This window comes from Heterodontus francisci, chromosome 30 (assembly GCF_036365525.1).
Source record: "Heterodontus francisci isolate sHetFra1 chromosome 30, sHetFra1.hap1, whole genome shotgun sequence".
In the NCBI taxonomy this organism is placed as follows: Eukaryota; Metazoa; Chordata; class Chondrichthyes; order Heterodontiformes; family Heterodontidae; genus Heterodontus; species Heterodontus francisci.
In genome coordinates this window covers 59346204-59354588 of record NC_090400.1, presented here as the reverse complement: position 1 = coordinate 59354588, position 8385 = coordinate 59346204, and positions in this window count along the sequence as shown.

Here is an 8385-nt window from a genome sequence, read left to right as displayed (position 1 = left end):
GAGAATGAGGAGAGCGCGAATGGAGAAATAGAGTGAGAATGGAGAGAGTGAGAATGAAGAAATAGAGGCAGAATGAGGAGAGAGGGAATGGAGAAGAAGAGGGAGAATGGGGAGAGAGAGAATGGAGAAATAGAGGGAGAATGGAGAGAAGGAGAATGGAGCAATAGAGGGAGAATGGTGAGAGAGCGAATGGAGAAATAGAGGGAGAATGGAGAGAGAGAATGGAGAAATAGAGGGAGAATGGAGAGAGAGAATAGAGGGAAAGGGAGAATGGAGAAATAGAGGCAGAAAGGAGAGACAGAGAATGAAGAAATAGAGGCAGAATGAGGGTGGAGGGAATGGAGAAGTAGAGGGAGAATGGGGAGAGAGAGAATGGAGAAGTAGAGGGAGAATGGAGAGAGAGAGAATGGAGCAAAAGAGGGAGAATGGTGTGAGAGCGAATGGAGAAATAGAGGGAGAATGGAGAGAGAGAATGGAGAAATAGATGGAGAATGGAGAAATAGAGGGAGAATGGGGAGAGTGAGAATGGAGAAATAGAGGGAGAATGGAGAAATAGAGGGAGAATGGGGAGAGAGAGAATGGAGAAATAGAGGGAGAATGTGGAGAGAGGGAATGGAGAAATAGAGGGAGAATGGATAGAGAGAATGGAGAAATAGAGGGAGAATGGGGAGAGAGAGAATGGTGAAATAGGGGGAGAATGGAGAAAGAGAATGGAGCAATAGAGGGAGAATGAGGAGAGAGGGAATGGAGAAATAGAGGGAGAGTGGCAAGAGAGTGAGTGGAGAAATAGAGGGAGAATGGGGCGAGAAATACAGGGAGAACTGAGAGAGAGAATGCAGCAAAAGAGGGAGAATGAGGAGATAGAGAATGGAGAAACAGAGGGAGAATGGGGAGAGAGAGAATGGAGAAATAGAGGGAGAGTGGCGGAGAGAGAGAATGGAGAAATAGAGGGAGAATGGGGGGAGAGAGAATGGAGAAATAGAGGGAGAATGGAGAGAGAGAATGGAGCAATAGAGGAAGAATGTGGAGGGAGATAATGGAGAGATGGAGGGAGAATGGAGAAATAGAGGGAGAATGGAGAGAGAGAATAGAGGGAAAGGGAGAATGGAGAAATAGAGGTAGAATGGGGAGAGAGGGAATGGAGAAATAGAGGGGGAATGGAGAATTAGAGGGAGAATTGGGAGTGCAAGAATGGCAAATAGATGGAGAATGCAGAAATAGAGGGAGAATGGAGAACTAGTGGGAGAATGGGGAGGGACAGAATGGAGAGATAGAGGGAGAATGGAGAAATAGAGGGAGAATGGAGAGAGAGAATAGAGGGAAAGGGAGAATGGAGAAATAGAGGTAGAATGGGGAGAGAGGGTATGGAGAAATAGAGGGGAATGGAGAAATAGAGGGAGAATTGGGAGTGCAAGAATGGAGAAATAGATGGAGAATGCAGAAATAGAGGGAGAATGGAGAGAGAGAATGGAGAAATAGATGGAGAATGGAGAAATAGAGGGAGAATGGAGAGAGAGAATAGAGGGAAAGGGAGAATGGAGAAATAGAGGCAGAATGGAGAGAGAGAATGAAGAAATAGAGGCAGAATGAGGAGAGAGGGAATGGAGAAGTTGAGGGAGAATGGGGAGAGAGAGAATGGAGAAATAGAGGGAGAATGGAGAGAGAGCGAATGGAGAAATAGAGGGAGAATGGAGAGATAGAATGGAGAAATAGAGAGAGAATGGAGTAATAGATGGAGAATGGAGAAATGGAGGGATAATGGGGAGAGAGAGAATGGAGAAATGGAGGGAGAGTGGGGATAGAGAGATTGGACAAATAGAGGGAGAATGGGGAGAGAGAGAATGGAGAGACAGAGGGAGAATGGAGAAATAGAGGGAGAACGGAGAGAGAGAATAGAGGGAAAGGGAGAATGGAGAGAGAGAGAATGAAGAAATAGAGGGAGAATGGGGAGAGAGAGAATGCAGAAGCAGAGGGAGAATGGGGAGAGAGAGAATGGAGAGATAGAGGGAGAATGGAGAAATAGAGGGAGAATGGAGAAATAAAGGGAGAATAGAGAGAGAGAATAGAGGGAAAGGGAGAAAGGAGAAATAGAGGCAGAATGGGAAGAGAGGGAATGGAGAAATAGAGGGAGAATGGAGAGACAGAGAATGGAGAAATAGAGCGAGAATGGGGAGAGGGAGAATGGGGAAGAAATAGATGGAGAATGGCGAGAGAGAATGGAGCAAAAGAGGGAGAATGAGGAGATAGAAAATGGAGAAACAGAGGGAGAATAGGGAGAGAGAGAATGGAGAAATAGAGGGAGAGTGGCGAGAGAAAAAGATTGGAGAAATGGAGGGAGATTGGGGAGAGAGAGAATGGAGAAATGGAGGGAGATTGGGGAGGCAGAGAATGGAGAAATGGAGGGAGATTGGGGAGGGAGGGAATGAGAAATAGAGGGAGAATGGGGAGAGAGAGAATGGAGAAATAGAGGGAGAATGAAGAACTAGTGGGAGAATGGGGAGGGACAGAATGGAGAGATAGTGGGAGAATGGGGAGAGAGAGAATGGAGATATAGAGGGAGAATGGAGAAATAGAGGGAGAATGGAGAGAGAGAATAGAGGGAAAGGGAGAATGGAGAAATAGAGGGAGAATGGGGAGAGAGAGAATGGAGAAATAGATGGAGAATGGAGAAATAGAGGGAGAATGGGGAGAGGGAGAAAGGAGAAATAGAGGGAGAATGGAAATATAGAGGGAGAATGGGGAGTGAGAGAATGGAGAAATAGATGTAGAATGGGGAGAGGGAGAATGCAGAAATAGAGGGTGGGTAGCGAGAGAGAGAACGCAGAAATGGAGGGAGAATGGGGAGAGAGAGATTGGAGAAATAGAGGGAGAATGGAGCGATAGAATAAGAATGGACAGAGAGAATAGAGGGAAAGGGAGAATGGAGAAATAGAGGCAGAATGGAGAGAGAGAGAATGAAGAAATAGAGGCAGAATGGGGATAGAGGGAATGGAGAAGTAGAGGGAGAATGGGGAGAGAGAGAATGGAGAAATGGAGGGAGAATGGAGAGAGAGAGAATGGGGAAATAGAGGGAGAATGGGGAGAGAATGGAGAAATAAAGGGAGAATGGAGAGTGAGAATGGAGAAATAGATGGAGAATGGAGAAATGGAGGGAGAATGGGCAGAGTGATAATGGAGAAATAGAGGGATAATGGAGAGAGAGAATGGAGAAATAGATGGAGAGTATCGAGAGAGAGAATGGAGAAATAGAGGGAGAATGGAGAGAGAGAATAGAGGGAAAGGGAGAATGGAGAAATAGAGGCAGAATGGAGAGAGAGAGAATGAAGAAATAGAGGGAGAATGGGGAGAGAGAGAATGGAGAAATGGAGGGAGAATGGAGAGACAGAGAATGGAGAAATAGAGCGAGAATGGGGAGAGAGAGAATGGAGAAGTAGAGGGAGAATGGGGAAAGAAATAGATGGAGAATGGCGAGAGAGAATGGAGCAAAAGAGGGAGAATGAGGAGTTAGAAAATGGTGAAACAGAGGGAGAATGGGGAGAGAGAGAATGGAGAAATAGAGGGAGAGTGGCGAGAGAGAAAGATTGGAGAAATGGAGGGAGATTGGGGAGAGAGAGAATGGAGAAATGGAGGGAGATTGGGGAGGCAGAGAATGGAGAAATGGGGGAGATTGGGGAGGGAGGGAATGAGAAATAGAGGGAGAATGGAGAAATAGAGGGAGAATGGAGAGAGAGAATAGAGGGAAAGGGAGAATGGAGAAATAGAGGGAGAATGGGGGGAGAGAGAATGGAGAAATAGATGGAGAATGGAGAAATAGAGGGAGAATGGGGAGAGGGAGAATGGAGAAATAGAGGGAGAATGGAAAAATAGAGGGAGAATGGGGAGTGAGAGAATGGAGAAATAGATGGAGAATGGGGAGAGGGAGAATGCAGAAATAGAGGGTGGGTAGCGAGAGAGAGAATGGAGAAATAGAGGGAGAATGGGGAGAGAGAGATTGGAGAAATAGAGGGAGAATGGAGCGATAGAGGGAGAATGGACAGAGAGAATAGAGGGAAAGGGAGAATGGAGAAATAGAGGCAGAATGGAGAGAGAGAGAATGAAGAAGTAGAGGCAGAATGGGGATAGAGGGAATGGAGAAGTAGAGGGAGAATGAGGAGAGAGAGAATGGAGAAATAGAGGGAGAATGGAGAGAGAGGGAATGGGGAAATAGAGGGAGAATGGGGAGAGAATGGAGAAATAAATGGAGAATGGAGAGTGAGAATGGAGAAATAGATGGAGAATAGAGAAAAAGAGGGAGAATGGGGAGAGTGAATGGAGAAATAGATGGAGAGTATCGAGAGAGAGAATGGAGAAATAGAGGGAGAATGGAGAGAGAGAATAGAGGGAAAGGGAGAATGGAGAAATAGAGGGAGAATGGGGAGAGAGAGAATGGAGAAATAGAGAGAGAATGGAGAGAGAGAGAATGGAGAAATAGAGGGAGAACGGGGAGAGAGAGAATGGAGAAGTAGAGGGAGAATGGAGAGAGAGAATGGAGCAAAAGAGGGAGAATGAGGAGATAGAAAATGGAGAAACAGAGGGAGAATGGGGAGAGAGAGAATGGAGAAATAGAGGGAGAGTGGCGAGAGGGAAAGATTGGAGAAATGGAGGGAGATTGGGGAGAGAGAGAATGGAGAAATTGAGGGAGATTGGGGGGGCAGAGAATGGAGAAATGGAGGGAGATTGGGGAGGGAGAGAATGTGAAATAGAGGGAGAATGGTGACAGAAATAGAGGGAGAATGATGAGAGAGAATGGAGAAATAGAGGCAGAATGGGGGTAGAGGGAATGGAGAAATAGAGGGAGAATGGAGAAATAGAGGGAGAATGGAGAGAGAGAATAGAGGGAAAGGGAGAATGGAGAAATAGAGGGAGAATGGGGAGAGAGAGAATGGAGAAATAGATGGAGAATGGAGAAATAGAGGGAGAATGGGAAGAGGGAGAATGGAGAAATAGAGGGAGAATGGAAAAATAGAGGGAGAATGGGGAGTGAGAGAATGGAGAAATAGATGGAGAATGGGGAGAGGGAGAATGCAGAAATAGAGGGTGGGTAGCGAGAGAGAGAATGGAGAAATAGAGGGAGAATGGGGAGAGAGAGATTGGAGAAATAGAGGGAGAATGGAGTGATAGAGGGAGAATGGACAGAGAGAATAGAGGGAAAGCGAGCATGGAGAAATAGAGGCAGAATGGAGAGAGAGAGAATGAAGCAATAGAGGCAGAATGGGGATAGAGGGAATGGAGAAGTAGAGGGAGAATGGAGAGAGAGAGAATGGGGAAATGGAGGGAGAATGGGGAGAGAATGGAGAAATAAAGGGAGAATGGAGAGTGAGAATGGAGAAATAGATGGAGAATGGAGAAATAGAGGGAGAATGGGGAGAGTGATAATGGAGAAATAGAGGGAGAATGGAGAGAGAGAATAGAGGGGAAGGGAGAATGGAGAAATAGAGGCAGAATGGAGAGAGAGAGAATGAAGAAATAGAGGGAGAATGGGGAGAGAGAGAATGGAGAAATAGAGAGAGAATGGAGAGAGAGAGAATGGAGAAATAGAGGGAGAATGGGGAGAGAGAGAATGGAGAAGTAGAGGGAGAATGGGGAAAGAAATAGATGGAGAATGGAGAGAGAGAATGGAGCAAAAGAGGGAGAATGAGGAGATAGAAAATGGAGAAACAGAGGGAGAATGGGGAGAGAGAGAATGGAGAAATAGAGGGAGAGTGGCGAGAGAGAAAGATTTGAGAAATGGAGGGAGATTGGGGAGAGAGAGAATGGAGAAATGGAGGGAGATTGGGGAGGCAGAGAATGGAGAAAAGGAGGGATATTGGGGAGGGAGAGAATGTGAAATAGAGGGAGAATGGGGATAGAAATAGAGGGAGAATGAGAGAGAATGGAGAAATAGAGGCAGAATGGGGATGGAGGGAATGGAGAAATAGAGGGAGAATGGAGAAATAGAGGGAGAATGGAGAGAGAGAATAGAGGGAAAGGGAGAATGGAGACATAGGGGGAGAATGGGGAGAGAGAGAATGGAGAAATAGATGGAGAATGGAGAAATAGAGGGAGAATGGGGAGAGGGAGAATGGAGAAATAGAGGGAGAATGGAAAAATAGAGGGAGAATGGGGAGTGAGAGAATGGAGAAATAGATGGAGAATGGGGAAAGGGAGAATGCAGAAATAGAGGGTGGGTAGCGAGCGAGAGAATGGAGAAATAGAGGGAGAATGGGGAGAGAGAGAGATTGGAGAAATAGAGGGAGAATGGAGTGATAGAGGGAGAATGGACAGAGAGAATAGAGGGAAAGGGAGAATGGAGAAATAGAGGCAGAATGGAGAGAGAGAGGATTGAAGCAATAGAGGCAGAATGGGGATAGAGGGAATGGAGAAGTAGAGGGAGAATGGGGAGAGAGAGAATGGAGAAATAGAGGGAGAATGGAGAGAGAGAGAATGGGGAATAGAGGAGAGAATGGGGAGAGAATGGAGAAATAAAGGGGAGAATGGAGAGGTGAGAATGGAGAAATCGATGGAGAATGGAGAAATAGAGGAGAATGGGGAGAGTGATAATGGAGAAATAGAGGGGAGAATGGAGAGAGAGAATGGAGAAATAGATGGAGAGTATCGAGAGAGAGAATGGAGAAATAGAGGAGAATGGAGAGAGAGAATAGAGGGAAAGGGAGAATGGAGAAATAGAGGGAGAATGGGGCGAGAGAGAATGGAGAAATGGAGAGAGAATGAAGAGAGAGAGAATGGAGAAATGGAGGGAGATTGGGGAGGCAGAGAATGGAGAAATAGAGGGAGAATGGGGATAGAAATAGAGGGAGAATGATGAGAGAGAATAGAGGCAGAATGGGAATAGAGGGAATGGAGAAATAGAGGGAGAATGGAGAAATAGAGGGAGAATGGAAAAATAATGGGAGAATGGGGAGTGAGAGAATGGCGAAATAGATGGAGAATGGGGAGAGGGAGAATGCAGAAATAGAGGGTGGGTAGCGAGAGAGAGAATGGAGAAATAGAGGGAGAATGGAGCGATAGAGGGAGAATGGACAGAGAGAATAGAGGGGAAAGGGAGAATGGAGAAATAGAGGCAGAATGGAGAGAGAGTAGAATTGAAGCAATAGAGGCAGAATGGGGATAGAGGGAATGGAGAAGTAGAGGGAGAATGGGAGACAGAGAGAATGGGGAAATAGAGGTTGAATGGGGAGAGAAATGGAGAAATAGAGGGAGAATGGAGTGTGAGAATGGAGAAATAGATGGAGAATGGAGAAATAGAGGGAGAATGGGGAGAGTGATAATGGAGAAATAGAGGGAGAATGGAGAGAGAGAATGGAGAAATAGATGGAGAGTATCGAGAGAGAGAATGGAGAAATAGAGGGAGAATGGAGAGAGAGAATAGAGGGAAAAGGGAGAATGGAGAAATAGAGGCAGAATGGAGAGAGAGAGAATGAAGAAATGGAGGGAGAATGGGGAGAGAGAGAGAATGGAGAAATAGAGGGAGAATGGGGAGAGAGAGAATGGAGAAATAGAGGGAGAATGGGGAGAGAATGGAGAAATAAAGGGAGAATGGAGAGTGAGAATGGAGAAATAGAGGGAGAATGGAGAGAGAGAATGGAGAAATAGATGGAGAGTATCGAGAGAGAGAATGGAGAAATAGAGGGAGAATGGAGAGAGAGAATAGAGGGAAAGGGAGAATGGAGAAATAGAGGCAGAATGGAGAGAGAGAGAATGAAGAAATGGAGGGAGAATGGGGAGAGAGAGAATGGAGAAATAGAGGGAGAATGGGGAGAGAGAGAATGGAGAAATAGAGGGAGAATGGAGAGAGAGAGAATGGGGAAATAGAGGGAGAATGGGGAGAGAATGGAGAAATAAAGGGAGAATGGAGAGTGACAATGGAGAAATAGATGGAGAATGGGAGAAATAGAGGGAGAATGGGGAGAGTGATAATGGAGAAATAGAGGGAGAGTGGCGAGAGAGAAAGATTTGAGAATGAGGGATATTGGGGAGAGAGAGAATGGAGAAATAGAGGGAGAATGAGGAGAGAGAGAATGGGGATATGGAGGGATATTGGGGAGGGAGAGAATGAGAAATAGAGGGAACATGGGGAGAGAGAGAATGGAGAAATGGAGGAGAATGGGGAGAGAGAATGGAGAATTAAATGGAAAATGGAGAAATAGAGGGAGAATGGGGAGAGAGAGAATTAAGAAATGGAGGGTGATTGGGGAGGGAGAGAATGAGAAATACAAGGAGAATGGGAGAGAGAGAAATGAGAAATAGACGGAGAATGGGAGAGAGAGAGAATGGAGAAATAGAGAGAGAATGGAGAGAGAGAGAATGGAAAAATAGAGGGAGAATGGGGGAGAGACAGAATGGAGA